Source organism: Triticum aestivum, chromosome 3D (genome assembly GCF_018294505.1).
Source record: "Triticum aestivum cultivar Chinese Spring chromosome 3D, IWGSC CS RefSeq v2.1, whole genome shotgun sequence".
NCBI classification, from domain to species: domain Eukaryota; kingdom Viridiplantae; phylum Streptophyta; class Magnoliopsida; order Poales; family Poaceae; genus Triticum; species Triticum aestivum.
In genome coordinates, this window is record NC_057802.1 from 26780310 (window position 1) to 26804307 (window position 23998).

A 23998-nucleotide genomic window follows, 5' to 3' on the forward strand; every position below is an offset into this window, starting at 1 on the left:
TGCACATGAGGTGTTCGATGAAATGTCTGAGCCACACTAGTTAATCTTTCTCCTCTGGAAACTCGACCTCCGAGCTCCATTTTCCCCGGGATTTGTCTAGGTTTAGCGGTCCGTCTGTCGGGACCCCGATTCTAAGTCACACCGACCTAGCATGTAACACCCCATATCACTTTGCGGCCTCACGCACAGTATTCCCACGGGTGTCGCCTTACCATGGCCCGGGAGCGTTTGCGCCTTTTGGCTCACGTATATGATAGTGTCGCTAGCATCCATATGACAGAGAACCCGGACCGACATGACTAGTCGTGAACCCAAAGTGGCACTAACTTACGGGGACAGGCATACATGAAACAACATCGAGCATGTCGGTCAGCAGCGTGTGAATCCGGGCTGTAGCACTGGGCTAACAGGACTCCGGGAACCCGGGCTGTAGCAGGCTAGGCAGGACTCCGGATGTCACCGCGTGGCATTTCCCCGAAGGGACAAACACAGGAACGAAGTGAATCACATGCCGGCCAGTCTAAGTGTTCCGGAGCAGTAGTGCTGGGCTAGCAGGACTCCGGTAAACCGGGCTGTAGCGGACTACCATGGCTCGGTGGAAGCAGTAGACTACATTTCCCCACAAGAGAGGCTACCAAGGATAGACAACTAGGTTGTCGGATCCCACACATAGCAATACACGTTACACGTACGCATAACATGCAAGTATGTGATGTACAACATGGCATCACAACATACACTACACCATGACAAAACTTAGGGGTCACTTTATCTGCCGGGAAAACTAGCTAGTAGAGGCAGACTATCTGCCAGGAATGCCTTTTGCCGGCAATGGCAAACTGCCCTCGAAAGTCCCATCGGGAAAGACAATTCCCGACACTTACAAGAAACCCCGGCAATTACTTTGACCTGACTGACCGAAGCTTTGCCGGCAGTTAGCACAATTCCCGGCACATAGATTTTTGCTGGCAGGCTAGCAATGCAGGGCAGTTAGAACAATTCCTGGCAATCGATATGCCCTTAATCAAGTACACTGCCAACACACAAATCCCCTTCGAGTTCAACCGATATCACTTCTCTCCACTCAATTTTGTACAATAATCTAGAATACAATGTAGAGTAATTAAAGTCACATCAACTGAGACATAATATATATCTCAACAATACATCATGTCTGCATACATACATTGGTATACACTTTGTAGGTTCACAAGTCCAGTACTACATCACATCCAAAAGGACAACAATCCATCCAAAAGGACAACAATCCATCGTGTCTAGATATATACATAGGCATACATTTGTAGGTTCATATGTCCAGTATTACATCACTAGATATATACCATCATGTCTCAGTAAGAAACTGATCCATCCTAGAGTGCTACTTCATCAGATAGATACTAAAATGTCCATAACTTCTTTAGATGCTAGAAATAGATCCTTTTAGCTCACAGAACACACATCTACGAACTTGTGACTGCAAGAGTAGTATACTAGTGACCTGAAAAAAGAAGTAACCAATTACAGCATCTCACAAGTATTGAAGTTCGAGGATGCATTTTGAAAATCACCTAAAAGCAAGACCTAGTCAGAATTATATTTCTCCCTCCTATCCATATTAATTGATTCTGGGTTAGTACAAAGTTAGTAGAGAGTACAACAGTTATTCCCCTGAAAAATATACGGACACAAGGACCATATACACATACCAAACATGCTTTATGAACAACAGTTAATCCTTGACGTGTCCCAGGATAGCATGCACGTACCCAATCATATCAGTCACCCAACCTTCACCTTGAACAAATACAAAGAAGAAAGCAAGCAGCACATCGACGCGAGGAAGCCAATTTTCCGTGAGCCCACACAACTCGTCGAGTCCTAAAATGCACTGATGCATCTTCACATAAAAAAATCCAGCTACTTGTGAGCCTAATCAAATGACCAGCTCTATTACTTCCATGATAGTGGCTGAAATGTCAGATATACTAGCAAGGAAATCATTTACTTGTGAATATTCTGAATGAAGAGCAGAACCTAGAATATTTTTGCCTTTGCTAAAAAAAATAAGAATAAAGATGATAGTTTCAAGTAGCAACTCACCATTTTCCTTTGGTAACGAGCCAAGGAAGCACTCTCTTGACGGTGACCCCCCGATCACATTCGCTTCCACTCTGTGCAAGCACAAGAATTTTCTTTCTATTCCATTTCACACCATTCACCATGACCCAGCAAGGTTTTTTCTACAAAGATCAGAGTGCAAAGTATAAGTATGTTAGGAGAAAAAGTGAATTTGATGGCACATGTGTTCTGGTCCCACCACATGTAAATTTTAAGAGGAAAAGCCAGCTACAGCCATCAACCACAAAATACTGACCAATCTCTCCACAAATAAGACAATATTGCAATGAATACATGTTACACGCCGCTGCAGCTGCATCACTTCATTAAAAAACATAATCACTTTCATAATAGCAAGATACATCTATTCATCACGCTTATTCCAGAAACTTGTCATATTAACGTAGATAACTTAATTACACCATGTACTTTCAGGGAAGGGGGCGAACAACAAAATCATATATCCAACCATCAGATATGACATGCAGTTTTACAAGCTCCCGACCATCTTACATATGCAATGAAAGCAGAAAGACATCTCAGTATCTCACAAACACAACCAGGGCACAAAATGTGGCATTAAGTATAACTAAAGAACTGCATTTCAGAAAATATGTATGCTAGCAGACTCAAAATCAATTGTCACAATGTCATCTGGCCACATTTCTGAACAAGCAAGAACGGCAGACCCACAAAAGCCCATGTTATGTCACTTATATTTGCTGCCTATATATGCAGAACTGTAAACAAAATATCATAACAAACCCTAGAATGATTATTTGTTCTAAGGCAACAACGCTAGAATCAAAAGGGCTTGTTTCACTGCAGAAATTCTAAACAGCACATATGAATTTGATTGATTAAGCTATATTTGGAGTGGAGATTTGCTTTCAACAAGAGGGGAAGAGAGACTAAAACAGAACATATTTAGTACACCTATCATGCAGCAAAACTCTCGACAATAAACTTTATCTGGACCATTCAGTTACTATCTGTAAGTGTTGGAATTCTGCCCATGGATCAATCACATCAGAGACGACGAACACTCACACACACAAAAAACTTGTAGCCAAGGGCTTGTATCGTGCCCTCTTTTTTTCACTTTTTCTTGTCAGCTTCCTGTGGTACAATGTCACGCACCAGCATATGTGTAAATATGCATGAGACAACCGACCAAGGACCTGCTTGTTCTTGATCTTGAAACCAACTCGTACATGGCCATCCTAGTACTACCAGTACCAGGACACTTAATCACCGGCCACACTGAACACAATTAGCCTAAACCTACTCAGATACATCTAGTACTCTTCCACGCGTAGACACCTCAAGACATACTTGTAGTTGCAGCCGGTGCTCTCTGTCACTCATCCTTCGTAACTGAAGAACAAAAGACAGAGTAATTTGTGCTGCGTGCAGCTTACTGCAGCGTTTTCTTCTCCTTTTATTTATATGCTGTTACAGTAACAGAATCATCCTAGTCTACCGGCCACGTTTGAGCTAACGGCTGCGCCATCCCACAGCCACTTGCACGCTGCCTCAACGCCGCCATGTCCGGCATGATCTCGTGCCATCCCACAAGAGCGAACACTGCGGCACTAGCTACTGCATGCAGAAAAACAAAGACTACGTGCACGCACCAGAACAGACTCCCGGTGCATGCTTATTCTGACGAAACTGAATAATAAACACTTAGCTAACTGAAGACAGTGCAGCAGGAATTACAGTGGCCAACAATACTAGGGTGAGAAAGTTCTAGTAACTCACTTTTGCGTTAATTAACCTAGCTGAAATAGCAAGCACTTCTCTAGCAACTCGTACATGACTCAAGATTACTCCTAACAGTAAGAAGTAGAGCAGAGGAACGAAAAGGTACAAGAGGGAGCAGATACGGACACAGGTTGAGGAAAGCAGAACAGAGAGGTTGTGGGCGCCGGACCTGCAGGCTTACCTGACATGGCAGGGGCACACCATAGGCAACGCAAGGTGAAAGGCGCGTAGAGCTTAGAGGGCACCGAAGGCCAGGCGCAGCCCGCCAGCGCGGTCGCCATGGTGAACAAACTTGCCGGCGCAAGCGTCGACTGCGTGCTCTGGACGGAGGAGAAATCGCCAGGCGGTTTGCGGAGGTCGCCTCCGACGGATCCCTCAGCCGGCCGTCATCGTGAACATCGCGGTGGAAGCGCCAGCGACAGGGGCAGCTTGGGGAAGTGGAGATGATGGAAACAGCTCTTGGTTCGGATGGTGGATAGAGAAGACTGGAGGAGGCGGGTCGATCCAGGGACGGATTTGGGAGATGCGGCGCGCCGGCGCCGGTGTGGGTGTAGAAGCAGCGAGATCTGGGAGGCGATGCCTCGCTGCGGAAGGTGGACGATTGGATAAGGTAACTCGAAAAAAAAGAATGGATAAGGTAGGGTGGGGAATGGATGGCTGTGAGAAAACCCGCGGAGCGAAATTTTAACTGTCGCGCGCGCTCGGGTGTATATTTCGCACCCTGTCTGTCTCCAGGTGCCGGCAGATTTTCTGCCTTGCACAAAGGTTCCCGACAGTTTATCTGACGTAGCAAATAAACACCTATCCCCGGCAGATGGACTGACCTAGTTGCAGAAGTTGTCCCGGCAGATTTCGTGACCTAAATTACTTTTCCCGGCAGTTAGAGCATTCCTGGCAGATACATTTCCCTGTATCTCATATTTCCCCCGGCACTTAATTGCCCTTAAACTCATGCCGTGGTGTAGTGATAACGCAAACTCATATAGATAAAAGGCCCAGAAGAGCCACATAGCATTAAGTACAAACAGGGGTCACATGACCCATCATTCAGAGCATACAAGCAACGGAAGCATTACATGTCTGAGTACAGACAACTACAAAAGAAAAGGGCGAGAAGCCTGACTATCTACAAGCCCCTCCCAAGGGTACAAGATCGTAGCTGAGGTACAAGCTACTCGTCGAAGTCCAAGCGGAGCTACTAGTAAGACTGAAGTCTCCGCTGCAGAAACATAAATAAAGCAACATGAGTACAAAGGTACTCAGTAAGACTTACATCAGATCCTATCATACATGCATTTGTATCAAGAAGGTAGTATGGGGTTTAGTTGCAGCAAGCCAGCGTTGACTCAGTGGCTATCCTGTTCTACGACTACGAGAAACTTCTTTGAGGTAAGAAGGCGCACACGAGTCCACTAATCACCACCTCAATACACCACTATGGATTCATTCCCGTCACACTACGAGAAGCCATCCATAGCACTCACACTTATCTTGAGCATTTTAGAGTATCCACTTTAAGTTGTCTATGTGCCACGTAAGCATCCAAGAAGTCCATAACCGAGGACACGGCTATTCGAATAGATCATGATAACCCTGCAGGGGTGTACTTCGTCACACACGCTCTCGCCACTTACCGCCATGTACACGTCATGTACCTCGGCAACCTTCAAGCGGAAGCCTGGCGAGGGTGTCGGCCACGACCTGACTAACCACACAAGACTCTAGTCTAGGTTTATCGCCTATTCGGGTTCCATCCGCAAGGAGATCCGGCCGGGGTGTCGCTCACGGCCCCAAACGATGTGTGCAGGGTTCCCGAGCCCACCATCTGGGTGCCACTCGGTACACCGGGCCACGTGTGCCTAGTCTGTCCCAAGCCCACCCTGCCGGGTGCCACTCGGTAGAAAAATAGCACTACCTACAAACACCAGAAACTAGTTGCAACTCCTGGACAGAGGTCAAGTTGGTTAATAAGCCGAGAGGGGCACTTAAGCATTCCAATGTGTGGTAGTAGCTAGTCATTGGACAACATACACAGAAATCAGTGCTTAAGGACGGTTCCAGTGAGACAACCCACCATGTACTCCTACATGGCCTCTCACCGCTACCTTTACCAAATCGTGTTCACACACTTAACTCTCAGCACCAGAATATATCGTAACACTCCAATTCATTCCCAATGAACCAGACCTGACACAACTCTAAGCAATAGCAGGCATGGCATGGTAGGAACACAACATGGCTCAATCAACTCCTACACATGCTAGTGGGTTTCAACTATTTACTGTGGCAATGACAGGTCATGCAGAGGAATGGGTTCAACTACCGCAGCATAAAGTAGCAGTTGAATCGTTGTTGTCCTAATGCAGTAAAAGAGAGCAGGAGCGAGAGAGTAGGATTGTATCGGAATGAACAAGGGGGTTTGCTTGCCTGGTAGATCAACAGGGTGGCACTGCTCCTCAGACAGGTACTCTGGAACACTCTCCGGAGCAGGACCTATCGAGAAGGAACGGTGTCGACAATCAAAACACAATCATATGCAACAATATGATGCATGAATATGGCATGAATATGTGATGTGTTTTGAGCCAATGCATTTATCATTCAACTTGGAAGAGATCCATTTGAACCAAAGGTTCAAATGCAACTCTAATATAAGTCCCTTTAAATGCCATAAGTGTGTTTTCATATATACAGCATGTATAGGTTGGTTTGTCATGCATGAAAATGGCACAGATGGACAGATTGAATCTTTCTGATTATTTTTCATATATAAATTATTTAAATCTGAGCTACGGTTGAATTTCTATGAATTTTTGAAGTTTATATCATTTTCTGGAATTTCCTGATTTAATTTAAATCCAGAAAGGAATAAATGCATCAGCATGACGGTGGCATGACGTCAGCGAGTCAACCACGGCTGACCAGGTCAAACCTGACGTGTGGGGTCCACACGTCAGTGACACAGGGTTAAACAGGGGGTTAGTTTATCCTAGTTACAGTGTTAGTGGCGCTGGGGCCCACTGGTCAGTGTTAGGGGTTAGTTTAGGTGGTGATTAGCACTAAGCTAATCACCTGGCAGGCCAGGCCCACACGTCAGGCCGGCGAGGTCGTCGGCGGCGACCTCAGGACGCGGCGGCGTCCGCGTTACAGGCCACGGGGGCGGCGGCTAAGGGCACCGGAGCGTACCCCGGGCTCTCGCGCATTTGGTGGGGCAGGTGGGAGGAGCTGGGAAGGCCGGAGCTCGCCGGAGCGGAGCTCGCGGCGGCGTCCGGAGCTCGGGCTCGAGCGGCTGCGGGCTACAGAGCACGGGGAGGCAGGAGAGGAGGGGAAACCAACGCGGGGGCTCACAGCGGATCGGCAGCGTCGTTGGAGAGCTCGGGGAAGGGCTGGAGTCGGCGGGGTGGCGATGGGGATCCACGGCGGCCGGAGGCGAAGATGGCGACGGCGACGGCTCCACGGGGCGCTCCGGCTTGCGTGGCTCGGCGGAGAGCTTCATAGCGAGGAGGCGGAGCTCCTGCGCGTGTCGGAGAGGCGAGGGGGAGGCGGTGGCTGCGGCAATGGCGAGCGGCGGCGACGGTGGCGTTCGGCCGTCGTGCGAGAGAGCGAGGGAGAGGAGAGAATGGGCACGGGGAAGAGCGAGAGAGGCTTGGAGGGGGTGCGTGGCGTCGTTCGGGCGATCCAGGCGACGAGGGGAGAAGCAGGAGGTGGCGCGCATGCGCGCGGGCGGCGAGCGTGTGCCCCTGTCCTCCTGGCGCGAGGAAGGGGACGACTGGCACGGCTAGCTGGCTGGGCCGGCCTGCTGGGCCGCTGGGCCAGGCCAGGTAAGTTTCTCCCTTATTCTAGTTTGTTTCTGTTTTCTAATTTTCTGACATTTGTTTGATTTAGTAAAAATACTAAACCATTTTATTTACTTCAGTCAATTTTTGCAGGGACCTAAGGGATTAATCCAAAGCCCCTCACCAAAATTCAGAATTTTTGGACAAATAGAAAATATATAACATATATATATCCAATGCAAATAATTACTGCATTAATTCCAAATGGCCAAGATAAATATTTATGAGCTCCTAAAAATATTGGTTTGATTTTTATCTCTGTCCAATATTTTCAGAGAGCAACATGAACATTTTCTTGGACCCTTTTGGAGCAATTTTCATCTGGGTCATTTCCAGAAATGATTCTGAGGGTTTCACAGATCCCCACTTCAAATTTAAATGGAATTTAAACATGATGCACACATGACTAGCTAGTCTAGGTCATACCAGAACTAGGGACGTGACACCGTCACGTCCCGTCCCCGTCTTCACCGCCGTCGACCGCCCGCGCCGATCTCATCGCGAGCACCACCGTGGTGAGCCTCTTGTTCTTATCTTCTTTCTGAAAGAAAAAAATTCTTACTTTAGATAGATACTTGTCTAATTTTGTTACTTTTATTATTCCTTCTTATTACATAGTGCGATGGTTTTGGTATCCGCCCCCGTCGGCCCTCGTCCTGTCTATGATTCGGATGTGGTATATATTATCTTTTTATAACTATTTGGTTCATTTATTGTTTATGACAAATATGCCGACCAACGTGACATAGATTTTATTTATCTAGGAGGTGGTTGAACCGGAAATTCCATCCGACCCTATTGTCGAGAGGTTAAATTTAGTTGAAGAAGAAAACAATTACTTGAAGGAAAAAATAAAAAAAATTGAGGAGGAGAAGATAATATTGGAGTTGCATGTTGCGGATTCGTCGATGATCACAAGATCAAGATGGATGCAATGCGCTTGAAGATTAGAAAGATTAGAAAATATGCCATTCATACCGAGGCTTGGTATCATTATGCCGTTGGATCAATTGTTACCTTGGTTGCGATTATGATCGCATTTGTTTTCGCATTGAAATGTTTTACATAGTTTCAATGTATGGTTTAATTAATTAGATGCTCTGGAGTGCTATATATATGTTGTTAGATGAGAACTGTGTATGTACTTTGGTTTTAATGTGATGATGAACTTCTATTAATTTGGTCACTTAATTATCTATTCATGATGTTCTGTAATGGTTTTGGACACACTTAATTATATATAATGCACGCAGATGAACCGGCAATGGATATACGGTGACAGACACACCTCCGAGTACATTAAGGGCGTGCATGATTTTCTCGAAGTGGCTGAGGCAAACAAGCAGAATGGTTTTATGTGTTGTCCATGCCCTACATGTGGGAATACGAAGTTTTACTCTGACCGGAAAATCCTTCACACCCACCTGCTTTACAAGGGTTTCATGCCACACTATAATGTTTGGACGAGGCACGGAGAAATAGGGGTTATGATGGAAGACGGCGAAGAAGAAGAGGGCGATGACAACTATGTGCCCCCTGAATACGGTGATGCTGCAACGGGGGAAGCTGTTGAAGATCAAGAGGAACCAGACGATGTGCCTAATGATGCTGCAAGGGGGGAAGCTGCTGAAGATCAAGAGGAACCAGTGCCCGATGATGATGATCTCCGCCGGGTCATTGTCGATGCAAGGACGCAATGCGAAAGTCAAAAGGAGAAGCTGAAGTTCGATCGCATGTTAGAGGATCACAAAAAAGGGTTGTACCCCAATTGCGAAGATGGCAACACAAAGCTCGGTACCGTACTGGAATTGCTGCAGTGGAAGGCAGAGAATGCTGTGCCTGACAAAGGATTTGAGAAGCTATTGAAAATATTGAAGAAGAAGCTTCCAAAGGATAACGAATTGCCCGACAGTACATACGCAGCAAAGAAGGTCATATGCCCTCTAGGATTGGAGGTGCAGAAGATACATGCATGCCCTAATGACTGCATCCTCTACCGCGGTGCGTACAAGGATCTGAACGCATGCCCGGTATGCGGTGCATTGCGGTATAAGATAAGACGAGATGACCCTGGTGATGTTGACGGCGAGCCCCCCAGGAAGAGGGTTCCTGCGAAGGTGATGTGGTATGCTCCTATAATACCACGGTTGAAACGTCTGTTCAGAAACGAAGAGCATGCCAAGTTGATGCGATGGCACAGTGAGGACCGTAAGAAAGACGGGAAGTTGAGAGCACCCGCTGACGGGTCGCAGTGGAGAAAAATCGAGAGAAAGTACTGGGCTGAGTTTGCAGCTGACCCAAGGAACGTATGGTTTGGTTTAAGCGCGGATGGCATTAATCCTTTCGGGGAGCAGAGCAGCAATCACAGCACCTGGCCCGTGACTCTGTGTATGTATAACCTTCCTCCTTGGATGTGCATGAAGCGGAAGTTCATTATGATGCCAGTTCTCATCCAAGGCCCTAAGCAACCCGGCAACGACATTGATGTGTACCTAAGGCCATTAGTTGAAGAACTTTTATAGCTGTGGAATGGAAACGGTGTACGTACGTGGGATGAGCACAAACAGGAGGAATTTAACCTGCACGCGTTGCTGTTTGTAACCATCAACGATTGGCCCGCTCTCAGTAACCTTTCAGGACAGACAAACAAGCGATACCACGCATGCACGCACTGTTTAGATGACACTGAAAGTATATACCTGGACAAATGCAGGAAGAATGTGTACCTGGGCCATCGTCGATTTCTTCCGACCAACCATCAATGTCGAAAGAAAGGCAAACATTTCAAAGACGAGGCAGATCACCGGAAGAAGCCTGCCATGCGTACCGGTGATCACGTACTTGCTATGGTCAATGATTTACACGTAATCTTTGGAAAGGGTCCCGGCGGACTAGCTGTTCCGAATGACGCTGAGGGACACGCGCCCATGTGGAAGAAGAAATCTATATTTTGGGACCTACCCTACTGGAAAGAGCTAGAGGTCCGCTCTTCAATCGATGTGATGCACGTGACGAAGAACCTTTGCGTGAACCTGCTAGGCTTCTTGGGTGTGTATGGGAAGACAAAAGATACACCTGAGGCACGGGAGGACCTGCAACGTTTGCACGAAAAAGACGGCATGCCTCCGAAGCAGTATGAAGGTCCTGCCAGCTACGCTCTTATGAAAGAAGAGAAAGAAATCTTCTTTGAATGCCTGCTCAGTATGAAGGTCCCGACTGGCTTCTCGTCGAATATAAAGGGAATAATAAATATGCCAGAGAAAAAGTTCCAGAACCTAAAGTCTCATGACTGCCACGTGATTATGACGCAACTGCTTCCGGTTGCATTGAGGGGGCTTCTACCGAAAAACGTCCGATTAGCCATTATGAAGCTATGTGCATTCCTCAATGCAATCTCTCAGAAGGTGATCGATCCAGAAATCATACCAAGTCTAAGGAGTGATGTGGCGCAATGTCTTGTCAGTTTTGAGCTGGTGTTCCCACCATCCTTCTTCAATATCATGACGCACGTCCTAGTTCATCTAGTCGACGAGATTGTCATTCTGGGGCCATATTTCTACACAATATGTTCCCCTTTGAGAGGTTCATGGGAGTCCTAAAGAAATATGTCCGTAACCGCGCTAGGCCAGAAGGAAGCATCTCCATGGGCCATCAAACAGAGGATGTCATTGTGTTTTGTGTTGACTTCATTCCTGGCCTTAAGAAGATAGGTCTCCCTAAATCACGGTATGAGGGGAGACTGACTGGAAAAGGCACGCTTGGAGGGGACTCAATAATATGCAGGGACGGATATTCTTGGTCTCAAGCACACTACACAGTTCTACAGAACTCTACCTTGGTGACCCCGTATGTCGATGAACACAAGAACAGTCTGCGCTCCAAGCACCCGGAGCAGTGTGGCGACTGGATTACATGTGAACACATCAGGACTTTCAGCAGTTGGTTGGAAACAGGTCTCAGAGGTGACAACACTGTTTGTGATGAGCTGTACTCGTTTTTCAGGGGACCATCTTCGACTGTATTGACTTACAAAGGATACGAGATAAATGGGAATACATTTTACACGATCGACCAAGATCAAAAGAGCACCAACCAAAACAGCGGTGTCCGCTTTGATGCAGGAACCGAGAGGGGAAAGGACACATATTATGGTTACATAGTGGACATATGGGAACTTGACTACGGACATGATTTTAAGGTCCATTTGTTTAAATGCAAATGGGTCAATCTGTCAGGAGGTGGGGTACAGGTAGACCCACAGTACGGAATGACAACAGTGGATCTGAAAAATCTTGGGTACACTGACGAACCGTTCGTCCTAGCCAATGATGTGGCACAGGTTATCTATGTGAAGGACATGTCTACCAGACCGAGAAAAAGAAAAGATAAGGAAGCGAATACATCATACGATGAGCCAAAGCGCCACATAGTTCTTTCAGGAAAAAGGGACATCGTGGGAGTGGAGGGCAAGACAGACATGTCTGAAGATTATGAAAAGTTTCATGAAATTCCTCCCTTCAAAGTCAAGCCTGATCCAAGCATCCCGATAAACGATGAAGATTATCCATGGTTACGGCGCAATAAGCAAAGGACACAAGCGAAGAAAAAGTGAAGACTTTCTCTCCACAACTATTATGATGATACCATGCCAACTTTCAACCTTTTTGTAGTTCATTTGAAATGCCTGTTGTAACAGATGAGTTTTCGTCCGAAACCCTGATACTTCGAAAGAGATTGTCCATCTTGTACACGAAGTGCATCCAGTTTTTGCCGTAACCCTCTCAACTTTTTAGCGTATGCTATGTGGGTGAAATGATGACACCATGCCAACTTTCAACCTTTTCAGAGTTCATTTGTAGTGCTTTTCAATTTCACGGTCATATAGCTCATCAAAATCAGTAAATGCATGAAAAATAACAAATGAAGTCAGAAAGGGTTGAAAAATGATGATGTGGCTATGAATGGTGCATTTTGAACACACAAAAAGTATGCAGTCAAATAAGGTCAAAAAAATGAAATCCCTTTGTAACTGATGAGTTTTCGTTCGAAACCCTGATACTTTGAAAGAGATTGTCCGTTTTGTACACGAAGTGCATCTAGTTTTTGCCATAACCCTCTCAACTTTCTTGCACATGCTATGTGGATGAAATGATGATACCATGCCAACTTTCAACCTTTTCAGAGTTCATTTGAAATGCTTTTCAATTTTAGGGTCTTATAGCTCAAAATAATCAGTAAATGCATGAAAAATGGTGCATGAAAAATAACAAATAAAATAAATAAGTAATTAGAAACAAAATAATATAAACTTTAATAAAATATATAAGTAGAAACAAAATAAAATAAACTTTAATAACATAAATAAAATTTATGAAACTAAAACTATCAAAGTATTTTCTGTTGAAAACATTATAAGCAACCTCTAGTATTATTGAAACTAAAATTGTATAAAATTGATGCAACTAAAATTATCAAAGTATTTTCTGTTCAAAATCATTGAAAGCAAAAATAATTTTCATAAAGAACTTTTTTTGTTAGAAACTTTACTAGCAAAAGAATTATCATAAAGTAAAATAAATAAGTAATTAGAAACAAAATAAAATAAAATAAATAAGTTTTTTGTTGTAAGTAGAAACAAAACAAAATAAATAAAGCAAAAAAGAAAACAAAAAACAGGCAAAAAATAAAAATTATGCCACCTACTGGGCCACCACGGCCTGAATACGACTAGAAACCCATCCATGGGCCACGATTCAGGCCCGCAGAAGGCCCAGTAGGCCCACAGGCATGTACAGAGAGGTTAGGCCCGTAAGCCTGCTTTAGAGAGGAGCTCGACAGCTCAGGCGCACCGCACCTTATAAACAGGTGCGGCTCTCTCTCAGCTAGCGAGGTGGGACTAATCTTTTGACGTGGGGCAGCACAAGGCCTTTGGTCCCTGTTGGTGCCACCAACCGGGACTAAAGGGGGGCATGCGTACCGGTTCGTGGCACCAACCGGGACCAATGCCCCCCTTTAGTCCCCGTTGGTGCCACCAACCGGGACCAAAGGCCGCCGCTTCCCGCCCTTTGGGCTGCTGAAAAGAGGCCTTTGGTCCCGGTTGGTGGCACAAACCGGGACTAAAGGGGGGCATTGGTCCCGGTTGGTGCCACGAACCGGGACCAATGCTCTCAGTATATAAGAAAGCACTTAGCGTTTTTCAGACTCATCTCTGCATCAGTTCCCCCGTCCCGACGACGCCGCCAGGCTGCCCGAGCTCGCCCCGTCGACGCCGTTGCCGCCCTCTGCTGCCTCGTCGACGTGCAGCCGCCCCTTCCCCGAGCACGCCGCCGGCGGCCCGCCCCGACCACGCCGCGCGCCCCTGCCCCGACCACGTCGTCGTCGCCCCAGCTGCCCCGACCACGCCGCCGTCGCCTCTGCCTCGTCCTGCCCCGACCACGCCGCCGACGCCTCTGCCCCTGCCCCGACCACGCCGCCGTCGCCTCTGCCCCTGCCCCGACGCGCCGCCGTGGCCTTGGTCAGGGCCGGCACTGCCCCCTTCCTCCCTGTCTTTTTTTTGCATTTAAAAAAAAATTATATATGTATGTATATATGTTCTCTGTGTATATATATGTTCATGTATATATGCAAAAGATAGATTTTTAGAAAAGTTAGGATTTTTTTCTGTTCATAGATTTTTTTGGTGATATTAATTATTGTAGAATATGCAAATGTTTGTATATTCATATGAACAATGCATTAGGCAAAACCTTTACTTTTTTTGAAATTTTCTATTTGAACATTTTTTTATGAATGAGAGGAAAAAGGAAAATAAGAAGAGGAAGAAAGGAGAAGAAGAGGAGAGGAAGAAGAGGAGAAATAAATAAGAAGAGGAAAAAAGAAGAAAAAGAAGAGGAGAAGAAGAAAGGAATAGAAGAGAAGAAGAAAAAATAGAAAAAATTCTATTTTTTATTCTTCTCTCCTCTATTCCTTTCTTCTTCTCCTCTTTTTTTTTCTTCTTTTCTTTTCTTCGATCTTCTCCTCTATTCCTTTCTTCTTCTCCTCTTTTTGTTTCTTCTTCATTTTTTTATGTTTTATCGGGTTTGTCGTCGTTGATCTACCCCTCTCCCGATAACTTCAACACGAGGAGGGGTCGATATACCCCCTCCCCGATAATATTATTTTCCCATGTACGTATGTCGTCGTTGTCGATATAACCCCCTCCCGATAACTTCAACACGTGGGGGGGGGTCGATATACCCCCTCCCCGATAACATTATTTTCCCATGTATGTATGTCGTCGTTGTCGATATATATAACTCCCTCCCAGATAACTTCGACATGATGGACGGTCGATATTTATACCCCCTCTCGACCGTGATAACTTATACCACGGGAGCACCCCCCGGCCCTCTCGCTCGACCAAAACTCTCGAGGACACCCAAACCCTAGAAAAAAACGATGTCGGTCTCCTACCCCCTCCCGCCGCGCCCCTACCCTTGAAGCGTTGCCAAGGCCACCCCAAACCCGGAATAAGCTAGGTCTACGTTTGCACTAATATATCCACCTGTTGTCATGTTTGTGTAATAATTGCCATGTTGTAATATTTGCAGAAACAATGGAGCACGGACGAGATGAGCAAGCAGAAAAGGTGTTGGGGGACATAATCTTAGCCGGAGGTGATATCTTGTCGTATCTTAACGACAATGATGGTCTGGAAGAACAGGGTGAATAAGCAGGCTACGGTGATCGAAGAGTGGAGGAGGAAAGACATGATTATGATGGCTCCGGTGACCCAATGCTGGTGCAAGAAGGAGCCCGTGGTGACTGCTCCGATGACCGAACAGAGTCCGGCCAGGTAAATATATTAGTTAAGCCTGTGCTGACTAGCTAATTGATGCATTCATTGTTTTGGTATGTACACATATTAATTAACACTAGTCTTTCTTCTTTTTTCTAGCCCTCCGGATCGAGCACAACTTCGGTAAAGAGACGAGGCCCGAAGAGAAAGTTGCGCTCGGATGAAAGGTTTGAGATCACAGCAATCGCGCGCGACGGCCAACCGATTGAACACATCCGGACAAAGGATGCATTTGCTGCTCAGTGCGGGGTTCTAGTTAGGGACAAGATCCCGATCAGCATCCACCAATGGTATAAGCCTAAGAAGGAAGACCCTGAGGTGTCTTATGTCAATGATATGCAGAAAGATGATCTTTGGACTGAGCTGAAGTCAAATTTCACCCTACTGCCAGAGGAGGATCCGGAGAAGCCAGTTAAAGAGCAATTAATCAAGTCTCATGCTCTTAAGAAGATGGCAGACCTATTCAGGAGGTGGAAGAATGAGCTGAAAACGTTTGTCGACAAAGAAGAGACACCAGAATTCATCGGCCGGTATGAGAAGATCAGAGATCACTGGCCCGCATTTGTGGCCCACAAGACATCGAAAAAGAGTAAGAAGATATCAGCGACAAACAAGAAGAATGCTGCGAAGAAGAAGCTTCACCATCGCACGGGGTCAGGTGGCTACCTCAAAGCCCGGCCTAAGTGGGCCAAGGCTGAGAATGATCTGCTTGAAAAAGGGATCGAACCACAGACACTGAACTGGACAGGCCGTTGCCGGACTTGGTTCTTCGGGGCTGGCGGAACCTTGGACCCTGTATCAGGGAGGTGCGTTTGGACGAACGAGCTTTTGAGAATACCAGTCAAGAAGATTCAGCAATATATTGATGCAGCGCAGGAAGGGACGTTCGTTCCAGACAGAGAGAACGACGAGCTCACAATGGCCCTCAGGAATCCTGAGCACCCTGGACGGACACGAGGCACGCCAGGCTCCGTTCCGTGGAAGGCTGGTTTTCCGGATGCAAGCGGTTACAAAAGCCAGGAGAGGAGGAAAAAAATGGAGCAGACCCAAATTCAGAAGCTGCACGAAAGGGTTCAAGCGCTAGAGGAACGAGACGGCAATCGACATGCCGAAACTACCCCCGAAGCTACCCCGCCATCTCAGCGGAGAAGCAGCGTGGCTTCCACCGAGCTGCTTCAGCCGGAGCATGTCTTGACGGCTCCTGCTAGCTACCTCGTGGATGCTATCACAGAGTCTCAACATTGCCACCTTATGGCGCAATGGCAGAACTTCAAAGTCAAGGCGGCTGTTGGCTCTGTTTTACCTCCTGAACCCGGCGCAACCTACCACTGCCGGCCGATTCCAGAAGGATATGCTAGGGTGATGGTGGATGAAATAACGGAGGGATTTGAGGACCTCCAGCTTGACCACCCTACCGGTGAAGGGGAGACTCGGCTGGGTTCTGCTCTGAAGACTCCATGCCTATGGCGGAAGGAGCTCATCAACCTTCCGAACTGGACGGCTCCGGCGAGTAAGGGCACTCCGCCTCCTCCTCCGCCTCCTCCTCCGGCGAGTGATCAGGGCACTCAGCCTCCTTCTCCGGCGCGTGGAGGCACTCCGCCTCCCCCTCCGGCGAGTGATCAGGGTACTCAGTCTCCTTCTCCGGCGCGTGGCGGCACTCCGCCTCCTTCTCCGCCTGCGCCGGCGCGCCAGAGCAGCCAGCCTCCTCCTTCTCCACCTCGTCAGCAAGGGCGGAAGAGACCCGCCGCCGCTCCGGCTGCTCCGGCGCGTCGTAGTCCTTCTCCTCCGCCTCGTAAGCAAGGAAAGAAGATAGCCGCAGCCGCTCCGTCTGCTCTGCCGGCGTCTAGCAGTACAGCTGCCAGAGGCAGAAGGCAGTGCAGATTCGGTCCTTCTCTGAAGACTCCAGAGAAGTTACCATACGAGAGGACCGAGGAGGAAACCAGGAAGATCGTGCGAGCCGAAGTGACAAACAAATATATATATATATATATATATATATATATATATATATATATATATATATATATATATATATATATGTATGTATGTATTGACCCCCTTCTTCAAATTAGATCTTTCGGATGCGTGATGAACTCCTAGCACCAGATCGTATGCGAGCAATTCAAGAGGAATTGGCGGCATTCTTCCTTGACCACGTGATCACTGAAAACGGAGAATACTATGTGGACCTTGTGTTCTTACAATTTAATTAGGAGATTATATTGTACGAGATAATTATTGTATATATGTAGCCGGTAGTGTCAGATAGATATACGAGAACTTGTTGTTCGACCAATCTCTCGGAGAAGGAGAGGTGGTCGATATCACTTATCTCTGTATGCATGTGTTCATGACGATCTTCTGTTTCCTTCATTTGCTTACTACCTAGCATGTCTAGTCCTCTCCATACGTATATTGTACGTAGCGTCGACCAAGCACGGAGATAAGAGAGGACACTTCTCTCTATTAATTAGCTAGCTAACACAATATATGAAACACCTAAATTAACCCCCCAAAACCCCCCAACCTCCCCCCCCCCTTTCAAAAAACAAAAACCCCAGCCCCTGAAATGCTGACGCGTGGATGCCTATTGGTCCCGGTTGGTGTCACCAACCGGGACAAAAGGCCCCCTGCCTGGGCTAGCAGCAGTGGCCACGTGGAGGACCTTCTGTCCCGGTTCGTGTAAGAACCGGGACTAAAGGGTTAGGGCTTTAGTAACGACCCTTTAGTCCCGGTTCGAAAACCGGGACAAAAGGCCCTTACCAACCGGGGTAAAAGCCCCTTTTTCTACTAGTGTCATATTCTCATGAACATTGTAAATGGTTCCAAGAAATGAAAGTACCTAATATTTTAGTTAGTGTGCAGGAGCTCTAGTAATTGGGACCAATCTGTGTAGCAGCAGGGCTATGGGTGTAATCGTGGTAGTGATTTATTCATCACACTACCTCCTAGATCTGTTGTTGGCCGCGGGAAGAAGAACATTAGCGGGACAATGGACCTAAGATTATTCCGCAACCATGGAGGAACACCATTGGAATCGCTAACTACACGGGGAGGAACCCCAAACTACTACCACAAATACTCTAATGCAGATTCACGGTACCCCTCCCCTGACATCATCAGGGCCGACAGAGGAGATGGGAGGCATTCAATGGAAGGGACGATGTAGAGAGTGTGACTCGCCTTTTCCTCGGGAACGAGATTAGCTCTGAGATGGTTAGGCAAGATGCATTGTGGGATTTGTCGCAAGGCTTACAATTTGCAATGACTTGGGAATACATCCCTTTGCGCGGGCTACAACAAAGAAAGGAAGGTCCTCAGGACCAATATGCACCGCTTTTCGTGGGACAAGCAACTAAGGGCTAGTTAGGTTGCAAGCCTGGGCCACATGCCTGGGCGAAGCTGCTGCCTGATATGCGCCTATGATTTTCAATTTTCTAGCCTGGCCAGTCAGCATGGAGAGGTAGCTGTTTGGATTGTATCCTGGGTCTGGGAGGAATAAACAAACATAGAACTAACAAAGCAGCCCATAACTCATGGATCAGCATCAGGCTGGTGTTGCCTGCCGTCCAGGCGGATGGAAGTGGACGACTGGCAGGCTAATCTCATGCCTGGGCGATTCAGGACAGGCTCGCATCAAAATTCTGAGGACACCAACCAAATGAACATCAGGCACTCCAGGAAAGCTCTAGGAGTTGCTTATGCCTGGAAAGCCGAGATCTTGGCGGTACTCTTTGCAAAAGGTGACACGCGCGTGGCAGTTCTTGGGAGTTGCTCGTATGAGGTAAGCCGAGAGCTGGCCCTCGGCAATAGGGAATGTGTTTGCCGATTTTCACACTGGCTCTCGGCAAAGACATGACGGCGTCCTCACCCGGCGGGCGTGAAGTCATTTTATTTTGCCGAGAGTGCTCTTTTGGTTCTCTCGGGTAACTCATGGCGTCATTACCTGGGATTAATTTAAGAGGTACAGAGCAGACATAACAAGCAAGGAAGAAAGAAAATGCTCCGAGTCATCTCTCCTCCAAGCGAACATGCGCTAGGACTTCTATCTTCCATCTGCGGCGCCGTCGATCTGCCTTGTCTCATGGGGCTTAAGAGCCATGGCGCGCGATGGATCTCAACCCTTGTTGGTGGGAGGGTTCCGTTTTATATGTTTCTTCGAGTTTTGCTAGGGTTTGTATCATTCTCGGGAAGACAAGACAACGATGGCTCGCTGAAGATGGAATAAGTTTCTTCCTGCCTAGGCCCACATCCCGGTGGTGTATTTAGCATTGTCGGAGGCCGTGTGGAGGTGTGTCTCCGGCGGATCTCTCCGTCGGTGGTTGTCTTTTGGGATACGCTCGGATTTAGTCTTCATACGTTTACGTAAGTGTGTTTTCAGGTTATATCCTTCTGATCTACGCTTCTCTCATTGGCGGTGGTAGCCGTCTTGGTGTGCTGGTCCTATGAGGCCTTCACACGATAATTTCTGGTGTTTACTACAACACGTTTTTCCTGGCTCCGGCGAGTTTGGGGTGGTGACGACGTTGCGGTTAAGCGCTTGCAGTCGTCACTAGATGGTCTATGGATCTGTATGTAATTTTTAGTATTTCATGTGTTCATTATACTATCATGATTGACGTTGGATAAATTGAAAGTTTTCCGCAAAGAAAAATATACATCGTCGCAAAAAAGAAAGGATCATGAAGATTTCTCCTTGCTGGCTCTGTTTTATTGTTCCTCTTCTTCTTGGTAGAAACGAGGGCACATGCGTGACTAAAAAAGAACCCGTAGAATAGGAAAGATGAAACGATGGAGGACCAGATGTAGGAAAATCAAGTGTGAGGCGGAAGCGATCCTAGTATCTCTGTGGAATAGTAATAAATCAAAGTAACTGATCTTTCGAAATTATTGTATGGAAACCAATCGGCAAATAAACATATGGATATCACAGGTTTGCAACGTATCCTTGGCATGGCATATACACCTCCTAAATTTTGGAATCGTAAAAACAATTAAAAGCGTTATACAGAGGTAAATAGGGCGTAATCAACACACCGCACCATAAAACTGCTCCATCTAGGCCTACAAATAGTCGGCAGAGAAAGATGCAGAACAGCCTTACAACAAGCACAACACACACGTACAGTAAAAGTATACGAGAGAAACAATGGAGGCCAAGCTGATGAAGATCTTCGCTATGCTGATGCTCTTCTCCCTCTGCAACAGAGGTACTCCATTCATATTCACTGCCTTGCCTTGATCCAAATCAGAGAGATCTCATGCTGAATTTGATCAACTCCGGTTTCTTTTCTGATGGTATAGGCAACGCGGAGTGCCCCTATCGGACCTCCACGTGACCCAGACCGCCACGGGGAAGAACGCCGGAGGGAACCCGGAGTACGCAGTGGAGGTGGAGAACAAGTGCATCTGCACACAGACGGACGTCAAGCTGCTTGCCCCCGGGTTCAAATCCTCCGAGCCCGTGGACCCCCAGGTCTTCCGGCCGGACGCCGATGGCAAGCTCGGCACCCTCAACAACGGCTCCCCGGTGTACTACGGATACAAGATCACGTTCAACTACGCGTCGGCCACCAAGTTCAGCCTCAGGCCCTTCTCCTCCAGCATCGCATGCTCGTGATTGGGAGGATTACTTGGAATCGGTTGGGCCCGATGAATAAGTTTGTGTCGATTGAATGATGATATATACGTTTGTAAATTAATCCACACATGCATGAAACGTTTGCTTTGAGAACTGATGGGTTTGTTGAAATTCGAAGGTGGATGTATCTTTGCTACCATTCGAAAATTTTGTGAAAATCCCAAGAAAAACTCAGCACATAACATACAGTCTCAATTCCTCAAAAAATAAAAACACCCTCAATTAATGTACTATGACCCAAAAACTTTAGATGTAAACCTATTTTATAGCGTCATGTGAATCAAATTTAGACGTGGAAATTTGTGCCATCCTAGCTCTCATTTGCTGGAATTTTCTAATTAGTGTCCTTTTGTCATGCTTCAAAATTAAAAATAAAAACATGTCTCTTCCTCGACTATATATGTGCTGAATTATATTCAGAGATGTTCACAAGTTTAGAGATATATGTTCTCCTTGGCAAGGTTTTTAATTTCGTAAACAAAACAATTTCGGGTCTGACCCCAATATAAGAACTTTTTAAGAAAAAAAAAAATCAGATTTCAAGATTTCAAATTCATTGGATTTTAACCTAATTTAAATAAATTAGTTTGAATTTGGCTCAAAATTTCAGGATTAAAAATATTTTGGATCCCACCGAAATTTAGAAAATTTCTATGAAATTTCGTTGATATTTTTACTCCCGCTCCTTGGTATTATCGGTAGGATTAAGAGTTCGTTCGGCCAGACTTGTGCATATGATTTTTACGGTCTACTAAGCATGCCAGTTTTTTTGATAGAAGGAGAAGAACGAGTACTGGGGGTACAACACATGACACGAACGCAGATATGCGTGAACATGGTGCCCGGAGCAGAGAGACAAGGGATGCTCGGCCCAAACAGAGGGGACATCACCGCTAAACCTACCAAACCTGAGCCAAGAGCGACGATGCCAAGCCAAAGAGAACTCCAACACCGTGCGAGCCGGAAATCGAGAACACCACGAGCGAGCAAGATAGTGCCTTCAAGAAGGAAGACGACGCCGAGACTCCGTCACTATCCGGTCCGGGTGACTCGGACCTAGGGTTTCCCCTGAGCTCGAAGAGGGGCGCAGCTAAAGGCCTTGGCAGCGCCTCCAAGAAGGAAAACGACACCCGCGGGCGCCGTCGCTGCCAGCGCCGGCGAGCCGAGCGGGGATCTCTCCCTGGCCTAAAGATGAGCAATCCCATAGCCGCTGAATCAGGGATCGCAGGTGGGGAGACCAAAGCTGGTCGGAACTGCCAAGTCAGGGGGGTTGGCGGGGCTGCACCCGCCGCCGGAGGTGGCACAGCCTCCGAACCATGGGCTTCGATCTGGCAAAAGAGGGGGCTTTGAGGTGTACATGGTAGGGCGGGCGACGAGGCGAACCACACGGGGGTCTTGGCGCAACGGCGTCCATCTACGCCGGCAAGCAAGGACTGGAGAGACGCAAATCCGAGCTGTCGTGGCCGTAACCGTCGGGACGTCAGCGAACCAGGAAGCCGGAAGGGGCGCAGCTACCTGGTCGCCGGGGCCGGAGCTGCCCGGTGGAGGACGCCAGCAGCGAAGGACACCGGAGAGACGCGGGCCTGCAGCCGCCGGGGCCGGAGCAGCGCCAGCAAGGTCCCGTCCCGAGGGGCCCCGAGCCAGCCACATCCACGGACGAATTGCTGCCTCCATAGGAGCCGTCACCGAACACATGTGGAGGGAGGGCCGCCGGAAACAAGGGGGCCTCCTGCACGGGAGGCAGGCCGCGAGCGCCCCGCGACCGGCAGGGTCGAGCAGCAGCTGATGGGGGGGGGGGGCGAGATTCGCCGGGTCACGGGCGGAGTGGATGGAGGCGCGTGGGGAGGAGACCGTGACGGCCGATGAAGACGAGGGGAGGGGGTCTGCTGCTGGCCGAAGACGTGCGAGACGAGGCCTTCGCTGCCGAAGCAGCAGGGCGCGGGCGCCGCCGCGGCAAGATCAAGGCGCGGGGTACAGGGTTTGAGGCTAGCGGGATCGAGATCCGCCCCGCCGCCGCCTTCCTGGGGTCCGGCACGGCTTCGCCGGCTGACCCTCCTGCGACGGCAATGCAGGGGAGGCAGACGGCAGGGGCTGTAAACCGCGGCGGCTAGGGTTCCCCCGTGCTGCCAGGAGATGGGTAGGAAGCCATTTACAGCCCCCGCCCCCGCCCCCCGCGAAGCATGCCAGTTTTCAATTCGTGTTTGTCAATTTGCCCGTGCATTTGTGCAGGCAACCAAGCCATTGTTTACTCAAAAAGTACATTGACATTATGTATTTTATATTTTATTTCATGAGACCGGCCTTTTGACTTCCGAGGTAGGGGCACTCTCTGATCTTCACCGTTCTCTCCCTCGTGATATGAACCGTGCCTGCTATCCGATTGCAATTTGCAGAATACATGAATAGTAATCCTAGTTGGAACAGTGCCTTGTCCTATCACACATCACATGCAAACAGTGCGGCTCGGGATCTGCTGCAGACTCCCAGCCAAAATCGTCTGCTGCTATTTGTGACGTTTTCTATTATTTTAAATCCTAATTATCCCTTCCATCCTGCTGCCAACAATACTAAAGCAAATGAATGTCACAAATTAACGGGCTGTTTCTCAAATATACATGGAAAAAAAGCATGGGTTGGTCGCAAATGGACAACCCATCTGAGCTGCTACTCAATCCCCATCTGAGCTGTAGCAACTATTAAAAAAAGAAGAAAGGAACCGAGGTCTCATGACCATCTAGTCGCTGCCCGGGTGAATAAAAAATAATACAATGTTTCGCGACCACAGTCCACGGGTCC

At 47.6% G+C, this 23998-nt stretch overlaps 1 long non-coding RNA gene across 1 annotated transcript; it reads right to left on the bottom strand.

Moving 5' to 3' along the window:
* Nucleotides 1–1117: 1117 nt before the first annotated feature.
* Nucleotides 1118–4536, bottom strand: LOC123077060 (uncharacterized). The gene is made up of 3 exons (XR_006436357.1): nucleotides 4070–4536; nucleotides 2104–2243; nucleotides 1118–1501 (listed from the first exon to the last, which is right to left on the bottom strand). It is a non-coding gene; the product is annotated as an uncharacterized lncRNA (long non-coding RNA).
* Between the last annotated feature and the right edge of the window lie 19462 nt (nucleotides 4537–23998).